This window comes from Bacillus rossius, chromosome 1 (genome assembly GCF_032445375.1).
Source record: "Bacillus rossius redtenbacheri isolate Brsri chromosome 1, Brsri_v3, whole genome shotgun sequence".
NCBI classification, from domain to species: domain Eukaryota; kingdom Metazoa; phylum Arthropoda; class Insecta; order Phasmatodea; family Bacillidae; genus Bacillus; species Bacillus rossius.
In genome coordinates this window covers 81,860,400-81,874,187 of record NC_086330.1, presented here as the reverse complement: position 1 = coordinate 81,874,187, position 13,788 = coordinate 81,860,400, and the positions used below count along the sequence as shown (strand labels likewise).

At 37.7% G+C, this 13,788-nt stretch overlaps 1 protein-coding gene across 1 annotated transcript in view; it reads left to right on the top strand.

Moving 5' to 3' along the window:
* The window catches only part of LOC134529267 (uncharacterized), a 43,309-nt gene extending 29,825 nt beyond the window's left edge, over window positions 1–13,484 (top strand). Inside the window, exon 6 of the transcript XR_010074520.1 lies at window positions 13,197–13,484. The gene's annotated coding sequence lies outside the window, so the exon portion shown is untranslated. The remainder of the gene's footprint in view (window positions 1–13,196) is intronic.
* Window positions 13,485–13,788: the final 304 nt, after the last annotated feature.

The following is a 13,788-nucleotide window of genomic DNA, read 5'->3' as shown; positions in this document are numbered from 1 at the left end:
TTGGCAAATTAAATTTATTTTTTTAATTTTCGTATTATTTAAGTATCAACCTTTAATTTTGGATGCAATTGATTAATTAGTAGTAAATTGCTTAACATTTAATTATTTCTCTTGAAATATTTTACTTTTAATATTGTATTATTCATTTGGAAGATTTCGGTAGATACAACTAAATTAATTTGGCGCTCATTTCAGTTAAGTAATTATATTGCCTGAACAGAAATGTTGGATTAGTAATATTTTACCTTACCGGGAATTTTGGTTATTGAGACACGAACAGAAAGATATCTCATAGTTATTTAAGTGTAGTTTAAATTTCAATGATATATATGGTATATTAAAAATAAAAGAATAATTTCAGTAATTATAATTTTGAAATAACTCCACATCCACGTTCGTTTTTAAACAAAAAGTAGTTATGATTTTTCAGTACCTAATAAAAGTGTATTAATAAAACAATATTTGGAACGTTGGCACTTTAAGCCATTTAAAGACTTTAAGAACATTTACTGATTTTGATTAAAAGTTGTGTTGCAGGTTCGCGCGAAAGTATTGTCAAGACTTTGGCCTAGTGGTAAAAGTAAGATGTCCCGTGATTGACTATCGGCCAAGCCTGGTCAGGAAATTTACGCCTGTGAAAAATTTCCTTTCCGTGTGCAGGATCATCTGCTGTGTTGTGTCAAAAATACCTTTCTGCTAAAGGCAATTAAGTACCATCGCAGAACCATCTCACCTAGTCTTTCCTGTTAAAACCTTACACACAACCCGTGGTGATAACTGGGGATCCAAATTAGACTCCAAATCGATACGCTTACCATCGTCATTAAAATTATTTGGCAATGAGATAGTTTTACAGCTCAAGGAACCAAAAATGTTAACCCAAAATCTCATGTGATACTATAGGGCCATCAGTAACCTGGATACCTTGTAACTTTTTCTACAACACATTTATCTGTTGAAGTTTCTTAGCATCTGGATTCTAGTCACGTCAAAGGCAAAGATTTACCGACGTTTCTGTCGACAATGCAGTCGCCATCTTCAGGATAGTAGTTACCAGTATCAGTTACCAGTAGGAAACTGTTACTTTTAAGATGGCTACTGAATGTCAGCCGGAACGTCGGTGAAATCTTCGTCTTAGACGCGGATAGAACCCAGAAGTGAAGCAACTTCAGACAATACGAGTAACTTCTATAGCCTGCGATCCTTTATACATTTATCTGTTATAAAAATTGTTTATAATGTTCTGTATGTGTACATGTCATTCTGTACATTTTTCTGTACGTTATACAATAATTTGTTTGCTAGCGTGTTAATGTAAATATTTTATTATGGTATCACAAGTGTGACGGTGCGTTTTTGCTTAACGTCCTGTTACGGTTCTGATACTCCCGTCCGACCGCAAGTCAATGAATCTGTGCGTCGCCCGGCAGAGTCAGTGGGCATCCTCTTTTGAGAGGAGTGAGAGGTGGACAGACTCGAAGTCAGTGACTGGTGCAGAGTTCCATACTAGCTACGACTGTTCTCTAACGATCTAGATTCCTGAGTCGGCAGTGTATATAGAGGCGTGTTAACCAAGCGAACATTCTGAACTAAGAGACTATTGTAGTCGGTTACTCTGCTCGTTCACCTTGGACACGTAAACGATGAAGTTATGAACACACGCTATGAGGCGTTATATGTGAAATATCGGCGAAATAGGTATGTTACGACTTTGCAGAAATATCAGCCGTTTAGGTAGAAGGATGCTTGAATGAGCATATAGTCGCTGAGCGAGTGTGCTATGAGATAAGAGAATCAGCTGCGCCACTGGGTGTTATTAAGGAGCCAGGGAGTAACGAGTGGGAAGCCAGCAAAACGAAGACAGTTTCAGGTTTAAACTCGCTGTGCTAGTTTCAGTCACCGCGGGCAGGAAGAGAGTAAACCAGCTGCAAGTGACTACCACGGGGATGATCACCAAGGTAGCGGGTGAACCAGTGAATTGTTTAGGGATAAACTTCTTCTCTCCCGTAACTCAGTGAATGAAATCCATTGCTCCAATGGAGTCCGATAACATCTCGTTACGACTAAAACTGCGGCCGACTGTGGCGAGTTCGATCACCAGTCACTCGCTCCCCGTGAGTGCTGCCCAGCTCTGCGGATAGTCCGGATTGGATGCGACATCATCTCGTTACGGCTATATACGCGTACGATTACAGTGGGCGAGGGGATTACACCAGTCTGAAGAGGGATAAACAAGTAAAACATTTAAGGCGAGTAGAATCCTCCATAAGAGCCATTTAAACCAGTGGCGAATATAATCAGGTATCAATGAGAACAAACTTGTCCCGATGAACTAGAAGCGAGTTAGGGGAATTAACTTTACTTAAATAGGGTGAACTCTAGTGAAATGTTTTAATATAAGTGGTTGTCTATTGTTCCGTGCCCCTGCCCCCTGTGGCACTATATGGTCTAATATTTGTATAAAAATTCTCTGATAATTGTTTAATAATTTTTACTGCTCGGTCTCCATGCAGTAAAGTCGTGCACCAAAAAAAGTCGTGATTAAAAAATTGTTAACGCTGACTATTAACGATCCTGCCATAGTGTGGCCGCAGTAAATAATACATATGTTCTCCTTTATATCTGCTTCACAGCTTGTTCGCCTTGTGACTCCTGTGTTACGACTACAGGAAACAGATAATGAAATCACGAATTAGTCGAATCATGAATGTATGTAAAGAGTTATGATTATTTTGAATAATTATATGTTGTCTTGTCGTTGGTTACCGTGTTCCCTGTGAATGTCATTAGAATATTGTTGTAGTCCACAACAATACAAGTAATACACGGGACTTTTCCTAACGCGGTTTCCTGCTCAAGAAAAATAAATTCTGTAGTTATACACAAGATTTCTTTGGAAACCAGTTGCCAAGAAATAGTTTGTAATGATACGAGTAGTTTGTAAAATATAGTGATATGTAAATTTTTGCATCTATGAAATACGTTTTTCGAGATAATACTGAGTATTTATTACAAAAATCGGCACATAATTTTATATTTGAATTGTTTTTTTTTTTCATTCAAGCATTTTTTAAACCATGGAAAACATAATCGAATATTCAGTCTTTTAACTTTATTTTGTTGTATTATGCTTATTAATGTGCGCAGTTAATACTGGAAATCTATTCAGGGAATGGGTTACGAATAACTTTAACTATTGGAGGTACTGGAATAATTCAAAGCATAAATGCACGGAGAAAAATCCGAACCCAGTATTACTGCAACACTGTTTTGTAGAGATTGGGTGGTACATATTTACGTATATATTTTATTTTACAGGGTTATGTCCGTTGCATTTACAAAAAAAATAATAATAAATGTGTGTGACTTAAAAAATGTAGACTGTAGAAATCTATGTTCATCATGGTTTGGACGACTACAAAAATTGCTTCTTCACGTAAACCATGAATGTTATATATTACAAACAATAATTTCAATGTACTCTTTACTCTACTGTATTTGTAAATTCACACGAAAATATTACAGAAAGTAATTTCCAAACAATTTCTTCGTAAGGTCACAATTGATATATGCAGGAGGTTTTTTTTTTAAAAAAATTGCTGCAAGGGAAATTTATCACAGTTATGTTGTCGTCCTCGGAGCAGGTTTGACACGTCTGCAGGAGCGAAGAGGACTGGGGGGGGGGGGGGGGGGGCACCCTGGCGGCCAGGTCTTGCAGGACGAGGCTGGAGGCAGTCCCACGTGGGTAGACTCGGGGCTCGGCGTGCGAGAGTGCACTTCAAGGTCGCCCGCCCCTCGCCGGAGCTGCTCGGGTCTCTCCCGGCCGCTGCAACCTGTACGTCACAGCGAAGCCGGGCGGTTCGTCTCTGCGAAATATTTGTCTGCGGCCAACAGGAGAGGCGGAGTTCATTCTACCGGACCTCTTCTAACCAATTCAGAAAAAGTGACTCATGTTAAGATGACCACCAAAAGATATGCCGACACCTTTAAAACATTAATTTTCTGAAATAAAAAGTTGCGTTTAGGATTAAATATCCAATTTTAAGTGTATTTTCAACTAATAATATGGTTACAACTTTTTTTTTCTTCAACGATAGTTCTTATCTTTTTGTAAATATATTGGCTAAATGTTACATAGCATGTATTATTATTATCATCCACAGGTTGGTATCCCTTAGAAGTGTGTTGCAGACGAAAAGTCTTTACGTTAATACAGTGCCTTGTAGGTACAGACTAAAGGCGATTGATTCGCTAGCCAGTGTCAGCCTAATTGTTGCAGCACTTCTAAACTCTTGTTGCAAATAATAATTACTTAAGTATAAGACTAACAATTTAAAAATTCATACAATAGTGAATAAAACGAAATCATTTACCGATTTTGTGATAAGCAACTAACTTAGTTGATATAATAGGCCCTGAATAACTCTGGACCAGCGAAAAAGAGGAAGAATATGTGTGGCGCACATAACGGTCCATCTGTGTAATGAAATTTGTCTTAAATTTGAGAGTTATTATAAGTAGCACCAGTAATACCCATTTATCAAATGTGACATGCAAAGCAATGAATACATTGTGTTTTTCTACTAAACACTGACAAGCACACGAGGTTGTTTATAAACACTGATGAGAGAACAGAAGTGGCAAAAGATTATGTAGACCGTTGGTACTACTTTTGAGAAAGAATTTAAGACAAGTTATATTACACAGAATTTTTAGTAGAGATCAATATATAACGACTGATATATAACGTCTTGAGTATGCAAGGTGCCAAGAGAGTTCCACGAAATTTTAGCTACAAGTATTTTATTGGCCTCAACAAAACCGCATGAATGCCGGGATTCAGGCTACGAAACTTCATAATGCAAACCGCGGGACACCGCTATGGCTAACTGGTGCGCCGACCGTGCTTTTAACGTGGAGACTTGAACGGTTGGTTTTGACGGTTAACTTGGAGACTTCAACGAAGGTATAAACGGTTAACCTAGTTACATAAACAAACAGGACAAGCAGTCTGTGATCGAACCCAGTTGCATTAACAAACGTAACAAACAGTCTGTGATTGGAGCTTGAAGACTTCAACGAAAATATCGACGATTAATTTAGTTACTTGAACAAACGTGATGACAAGCAGTCTGTGATTTGAGCTTGAAGACTTCAACGAAAATATCGACGATTAATTTAGTTACTTGAACAAACGTGATGACAAGCAGTCTGTGATAGAAATTTTAGCTTGGAAATTTCAACGAAAGTGTAGACGGTTAACATAGTTACTTGATCAAACGTGATTGCAAACAGTATGTGATTGGAATATTACCTTGGAGACTTCGAAGAAATAATAGTTTGTTAACCTAATTACTTCCAAACAAACGAGACGCCAAGCAGTATATAATGTACTCGCGTTACCCTGAGCACAACTGTAAAAAAAAATATTATTAATTACAACGCATGTGCGTAAATGCTATATTACTGAAATCACAATATTGCGACTGCAAATATAATTTTATTGTAACTTTATGTTTTTAACCGCGTGAAAAAGAGAAATAAATAACTAGATATAAAATATGTTTGGTCATTGCATACGCAAAGCCATCGACATTTACAAGTTTGTTCAAACAGACCCATTGGCTAGATATTTCGTTTTTATTTAGAAATTTTGTGGTAAGTCAACGTATTTCAAATATTTCTTTAATGAATTTAGTAAATAAATCCGCAAAAATAACAGAATATTAACTAAATTTCCAATGCACAACTTAAACCAGCATTCGAAAAACAAATCTCGCGGTCTGTTTCAGTAACATTGTGACATCGACGCGATGGAAACAGAGAAAAATCTTTCTAATCGGGAAGTCCTTCATATCAACAAATTTTGTTGCGCTGACGTCACAGATGTGTCACACGTGACTGGTTAGAAAAATAATTTTATTCGCGTCGTGTGAATCGCGTTGCGCCTGTCGCGCTGTTATGGTTCTAACATATTTCAACCATATCTCCGTCTGATGTATACCTGGCCTTGCTAGCAGTATATTTAAGAAAAGAGTGACACAAGTTAAAGTCTTACAAAAGGTTTAGTAATTACCATATGAAAGCCACTAAAAATTAATATTATTTCCTGGTGTACGTATAGAACGTACATTCGCATGTTTACACTTAGAGGCTTGAGGTGTTCATGGATACAAGAACAAGGCCAAAACACGCTCAAGCAATGCCAATTTTTGTCATCTAGCAGATTTGCGTAAAACTTTTAGCGCGATAAACCACACGGAGCTACCAATAGAAATAGGATTTTTCGGGATCACCTTGCCCACTTGCAGGGATATTACTTCGCTTGTGTTGGCGAAGTTATGAATGTCGCAAGGAATATTATACCTGGCACGCGGAGCTTTAGTGACAACTAGGAGAAAATAAAATCAAATATTGAATTATATTTTGATTTCGTAATGAGCTCACGTAACGAGGCTCACTCATTTCGCCAGGTCGTCGCCATCACTTATGTAGCTAAGGACCCTTAAATACGGTGTGCAGAGCTTTAGAGGAAACTAAGCCCTTGGAAAACTGTTCAAGACATCAGAGTGGTGTCTGTTTACGAAAAAATCATTTAAGAAAACGTTGAGGGTGGATTTAGTTTCTAAACTATATTTTTAGAAGAGTGAAAATAGCTAAAACGTGTTTCCGGGATAAATTTTAGGCATGGGGAACATGGTTCAGAATCTTAAAAGCACTTTATCTTAATTTCCCCGTCATATTATGTTATGGTTACCTCCCAAACCTCAGAGTTTCCCTGTGCACGACGAGTAGACTGCGCGCCAGTCCGCAACCTTGCGCTTAGAGGCGATACCGTGCTAGTAACACCAGCGAGCGTCTACGTTGTCATCTCGCCTCAGTAACACTAATACACCCCTGACTAGGCGGGCTCGTTAGGTAAGAGCGGAGACCGCAGTAGAGAGCCACGACATTATTTTCCTGTTACCACAGAACAGTTTGTCCTTGAGAGTTTTCACGATGCCGCGTAATTTGTGTCGCACCAAAGTGAACAGAGAAGTGTGTTTTGTGGACGGGAGTGGAAGAGTCATGGGGCTCGGAGCCAAGTCGTAGCGCCGAGTGCAAGCCTGGCTGCCACAGTCACCCGAGGAGTGCTAACACCGCGGCAGCACGTGACTCAGGCTCTCTCCCGCGCCGCTCGCAGCGCACTTAGCGGCGTGTTCCCGGACTAGCGCAGCGTCAAACACAACAAACATACACGTTCCATGCGGATTACGAGAATTACTCCAGTATTTCTAGGCGCAGCGACTGTGTCTAACATTTGTATATCGCAGAATAACCAGGACTATATACAGGCATTTTTAGAATTTTTTGAAATTTATATATTAATTTTTTATTTAGGCTAGGTATATATTTTTTAATATACCAATATATTCAAAAATCCAACCATGCCTATACACAGGATGATTTGTAGAGGATTAGACAAACTTTACGGGCGTACTCGTGGACTCATTTAGATAATAAATATTGGCTAAAAGGCCCTAGGGGTCCAATTTTTCCCGTTCTTAAGTTTAATGAAATTTGACCTCTAAACTCCTACAGCTTTTTTCTGTCGCGTGTTAAAAAATACGCAAAAAAGTCAACGATAGCTTAATTAAAAACATAAATCACTTTTAAGAAGTTCAAACGCTTTAAAAACTTCCCTAGGTATTGTTTACTAGAACGGTGTATTAAATTGGTGTTGATGTAAAAAAATTAAATGAAAAGGAAACATTTAGTCACAAAACCCCTCTAAAACCGTCGTGGTGCGGAGAGTCTTTTCTTCTTTCATTTTTGCAAAAGCGTTAGATGCTCACTGTCACCACTTGGTCACTGAGTAAAACACACACGCCTAAGAATAAGCGTCATACTTTAGCGTTCATCTATTAAAGTCGCACGCTGTTGTGGTATTATAACTAAGGATGCAATATTAAAGTCAGATTTGTAACGTTTTAAAAAGCAAATAAAAGATCATTCGGTTTGTTTTTTCTCTTTTTTCCCATTGCGTCTCATTTTTTACACAAGATAGTAGAGTTTAATACCAATTTAGCAAACCGTTGTAATAAACAATAACTGGGGAAGTTTCTTAATATTATTAGAAGTTTGGAACACGAATATTTTTTAAAATCAATTTATATTTGACGATTCTACCTATTTGTTTCCATTTTTTCTTTATGAGTCCAGAACTAATTCTTTTATCGTTATTTGTATCTTACACTGCCTTGCATGGACGAAGGATGATGCACCAAGGACCAAACGTAAATGAAAATGTAAAATTAAAAAAAACACACGACAACAAAGCTATAGTGGTTAAGAGGTTAAATTTCTTTATAATTTAAGAAAAATATTTAAAAAAATATATAACCAAAAACATTTCGACTCCATATCAACACTCCTGGTGTTTGTCTAACCCTCTACATCATCATGTATAATTAAATACAGGAGAAATTCGCGGTTACATTTCGCGGTAGGTTATAATCCAAATGCGTTTAATTTTTGCTGTTTCAGTGAAGGTATCTGAGTCAATGAATAACTCTTAACGACATTAGTATCGAAAAACATGGATCCCAGTTAACAGGTGTTTCGTGTCATTAGCCATTGAGAAAGTGTAATTTTTCCAAATACATAGGGGATCACGGAGTCTATCCTAGGGGTCATTTAACCCGCGAATTTTTCCAGTCCACATATATAATCTTGATTATTCTGTGATATTCAGTATAATAATGCAATAATGCATGACACAATGATTGAAATAGTTGCTACGTATAAAAATACTGGAGGAATTTTTGAAATTCGAATGGAAGGTTTATTTTATATATATATATATATATATATATATATATATATATATATATATATATGCATACACAAGAAATCCAATATGGCTCGTGCAGATAACGTGTTCGTGGGTCTTTAGTGATGTCTTGCGACTGACTTGTTTTATAAACTGCCGTTTGTTATGTGTTGCGTCCTTGCTCTCTTACGTCTCTTGCGAAGTGTATAGACCTAGCCTACACTAGTCACCAAAATAAGAGAACGGGTAATAAAACCGTCGAACAACGAGGAAAGCAAATTCTTACACACCGGAACGGCTCAGAAACATTACAATGAGGAACGTTGTGACAGAAAAAAAAACATACAAATGCCCAAAAGCCTAAAGAAACAAAGAAAAGTACAATGGCAAATACAGCCGAATTCATACGTGAAAAAGTGCCAAAGATAAACGCTGGAAAAAAAAAGAGAATAAAAATGATAGCAGGACCGTTCTGTAACAGGTTTTTCAAGGTAGCAATCACTACCAGTAAGATAAGGATCCGTAATTAATAACAGTTTTGAGTGTGTTGTAGGAACAGTTACCAACAACATATAGGCTATAACAGACCTAGCTTCGTTTAAGCTCTTAACTGTCATAATAATTTCACTGGCGTTACAGTAATATGTCTCTGCATTGCAATGCGTGAGACTGAAAAGTTTTAACACTTAAAATTATGACTTGATGTCACCAGGACGATGATTAACCACGCTTTGAAGATGATTTCTAAATTTTTGCTAATGTAAACAATGAACACTTTATCACGGTAAGTTTCATTAAATGGTTCGGTGTGATCTGGAGTTTTGATGTAGAAGAAACTCCGTTAAAGGCAACATTGTCATTCATCGCGAAAATTTTTCGCAAATATTTACTTGACGTAATGATTAAATTTGTTTAAAACGAGTACTCAGTGTAACGCTGAGACTATGCTATTTATGTGTATGCTTAACCCAGATATTTGCTGTCCGTAAACTTAACAATACTTCAGGATTATGGTTACGAAATGTTGGTTCTCACAACTATATTTACTTCTTAAGGCTAGGTCACAAAGATAAAATTGGGCTTTAGCATAACTTTTTTTTTATAAAAATAAATATCTTGAATTACACATGACAAAACTAAAATATCATTGACCAAATTGATCAAGAAATTTAATGTTAATATTCCGTCAAAGATTTGCGTTTCTTATTTTTTTTAATACCGTATCAAAATTATTTGAGTGCTTTTGGGGCAGTCTAATGCGTCTCAAAAACTGTGTTAATTTTTAAGGAATACTTTAAGCCATACTAAGTAAAATTCAAGGAAATGTTAACCTAATTCGGATAGCTGTGGAAAAAAAAATTAAGACCCTTTTGATGGCCAAAACGTTTATTTCCTGCCATTTTCCTCGTAAATTAAAATAAACTATTAATAAAGAATTTTTTAAATTTGCTTTTATAATACAAACGTAATACCTATGACAGTATATATAAACTACTGAACTGAAATGCCTTTCAATAAATCCTTTCGCTTTTCATTGTATTGAGTTTTTGAAGTTCATGCTGATATGTCATTGAACACAATATATTTAAATTTTATAAACTGAATTAAATATATGTTTGGTTTTCGACGTGGTAACTGGGATCCAGGCCTGTTGGCCCGGGTGCGCCGACTAGCCAGAGGTTGCCTCCGCCCACGGACCGTCGACTGGCGACCGGCTCGACCGGGCAATGACCTTGAGACTGGGCGTAAAGATGTAGGAGTTGTGTGGTAAGAAAGGTGAAGGGAGGGGGGGGGGGGTAGGGAGGGAGGGTACCTTGCCCTCTGCCCACACAGTCAAATAGTCGTCCTCCCACCAGGACCGACCAGGACCGAGAAGAACCCAGGCCTGGAAGGAAAGTTGCACGCCTCTGAGCACATCTTCGCAACGCGGGACACACGTGTCTCCCGGCATCCGGGCTGTTTCAACCATCGCACAGGTCTGCGGATTCAGACGTCCCATTAAGTTTCGATCTCACACGCCTTGTTGATGTTCTGTTTTTTTTTTCTTTTTTTTTTTTCGTCATTACGTTTATTTAAGGGCTATTTCCAAAATTTTAACTCGATACCTCCCTTGCATTTGGTGTTCTACCACAAATATTTTCAAAATATATTTGCTAGTGTAACATCATGGGTGTGAAAACTCGCGCAAGACATGTTGATGACAAAGAGATGCATTCATGGTATACTATTAAATTCATATTACACCACAATGTAGATTTATTTTGTAAATGGAAGAGAAGTATGTTAGTAAAGTTACAACTGTTTCACTACAAAAAAGTGTTTTTTCACTACTACTGAGATTCGGATTCTTGCCCGGGCATTTAAGCTTCGTTTTGTCCCAGAACATCCAAAAGTTAAAGTTATTTGCAAACCGTTTGCTTAATGCCTTTTCAGTATTAACTGCGTACATTAAAAGGCGCAATAGAACAAAATGAAGTCCAATTATTAATTATCTATTACAAAATTATGCTTGAATGAAACATCAATTAAAACAAAACAAAATTATGTTAGCAATAATATACTTGAATAAACCATTAATAAAAATATAAAATTAAGCTTCAATTATCGTAAGAATTACTAAGTATTATCTCGAAAAACGTATTTCATAAATGCAAAAATAACAAACTAACAAAATATTAATTTTATTATTACAAACTAGCTCTTTTCGAAACAGGTTTCAAAGGAATCTTTTGTAAAAGTACAGAAAATTTTTTTTCTGTGTATAATAGTAACCTTTTTAGACAGTCCTAGGATTATAATGTGGATTCAACAGGCAATTTTAGTCATTGTTCACACACTCCTATCAAGAAATGTCTATTGGGAAATCGAACAGCGGAATTTTTAGCTGCGCACAGATGGAAGGCTCGAGTCGCATCCATCCGCTGCATCTGTGGACAATAGCTGTATCCGAATACTAGCCTGATGGATCCCTTAGCTAAGGGTCTAATAGAAGTTCATCGTAGTGAACGCGGCCATCTTATCGTTGCATCAAAATTATCAAAATGATGCATCGGCATCCCTACATGCGTCTACTAAACTCGATATTTCTAGGGATGCGACGCGACACTCGCATCAACTAATGCGTCCCTACGGCCATTATCCTACGGAATAATGTTGTATTTCGTTTTTACACAATATTATTTTGCTTTTTTGGAATACGATTTGTTAAAAAAAAGGTTATAATTATAAGTGATAACTCGAATAGAGATAAATAAAAACATTAATAATAATCATCGAAAAGCGAACTTAAACTTACAGTACTTAAAAGTGTGTTAAATATTTTGAGATTCATAATATTTTTATTTTGATCGCTGATATTTATAAGAGTCACGCTACATTAAATTTTTTATTTCGTAGTTGTTATTCACGTTTTGGTGATTATTCGTAGATATCACGACTGAAAATGACTACGACCAACTGACAACAGGTGGCGCTAGCAGTAAAAGTATTCGGATACTATCCAGCCATTAGAAATGCGTCCTCTACATTGTGGCTGCATTTGCTAAGGGATGTATGGATGTGTGTGCTATGGAAGCATCCTTATGTATAGGGACTGGAAATATACGCGGTTTCAATTACCTCTAGGATAGACTCCACGAACCTCTATGAATTCGGGAACATTACACCTGCTCATTGGCTAACGACTTGTGACACCTGTTAACTATAGGACGTTTGCGATTCGATACTTCTTTCGATGAGAGTTATTCATTGGCTCAGAGTCCTCCAGACCAACTGTGGGCCAATCACCGCGGAACAAAAAGTTCAACTCATTTGCGTTCTAGCCTGTGGCGAAATTAAACCGCGAATTTATTTCCTGTCCCTACACTTATGTATTATGATACGATAGAGCTGATGATTTGTCAAGTAAAGGGACAGCGTTCCTTGCTCAGACTGTTTGCTTAATAAAACACTGCGACACAGAATGTCGCAAACTGTATTGCCATCACTAGAGACCCGTGAATTTCGCGGATTCATTTCGTGTTATGCTAAAATTCAAATAATTATACCTTAGTGCTGCCTTATACCTTGATACCAAATATCATTGGTTCTCTGTTAATCTGGAGGACTGAGGGCCAATTAGAGACCCTCACTCATAGAAATGTCGAATCACAGGCCACCCAGTCGAGACGACTCACAAGTCAACAGCCAATGAACAGTTGGCATTTGCCCGAGTGTGTAGAGGATATTGGAGCCTATCCTGGAGGTCATTGAATCCGCGAAATTCACGGGTCTCTAGTCATCACAGCTGTTGCGGGCCTCGTGGTCCGTGTGCCAGAGCCGAGCATCGAACCAAGGGCCCGCCAAGAGTTCCAGGCCGCTGAATGCCTCTTGTTTATGCGCGCAGACGGGCCAATGGGAGAGCGGGCAGGCGACGAGAGGCGGCGGCGGGCTGTCCAAGGCCAGCCTCGACGGCGTCTGAGGCGGCGACCATCCCCGCTCGCCGGAGCCCATACAAGGCCTGGCTCCGCGCCGCACAGCTCCATGTGCAGTGCTTCAAATACACGCTGCTGTAGCTAGCTAGTTACAGAGAGCGTTCATTCTTATAATTCAATAATAATTGAAATTCTTGTGACGGAACTATACGTATGAATTAAATAATTAATAGTAATAAACCACAAATTATCATTGAAAATTATTTTTTTCGTTCAGTGTGTTTTTTTATTTGTACTGTAATTTGTTTCCATCAGATCGCGTCTATAGTAACTGGAGAAAGTGAAATTAGCAGACAATATATGTATTTCATAAAGTGAAGAACTTTTGTTATAGCAAAAAAAAAAAATTAAACACCCTAGCAATAAACAAGTTTTGAGGCGTTTATTATTATTAATTCCAAATATCGTAAAACGACGATAGGAAAACTCTGGCCAATTAGCACTGGCGAACCGCAAGCCAATTTACTGCATTGCTTTCTAGCTATTTTCCGCTCCACGCCGCTA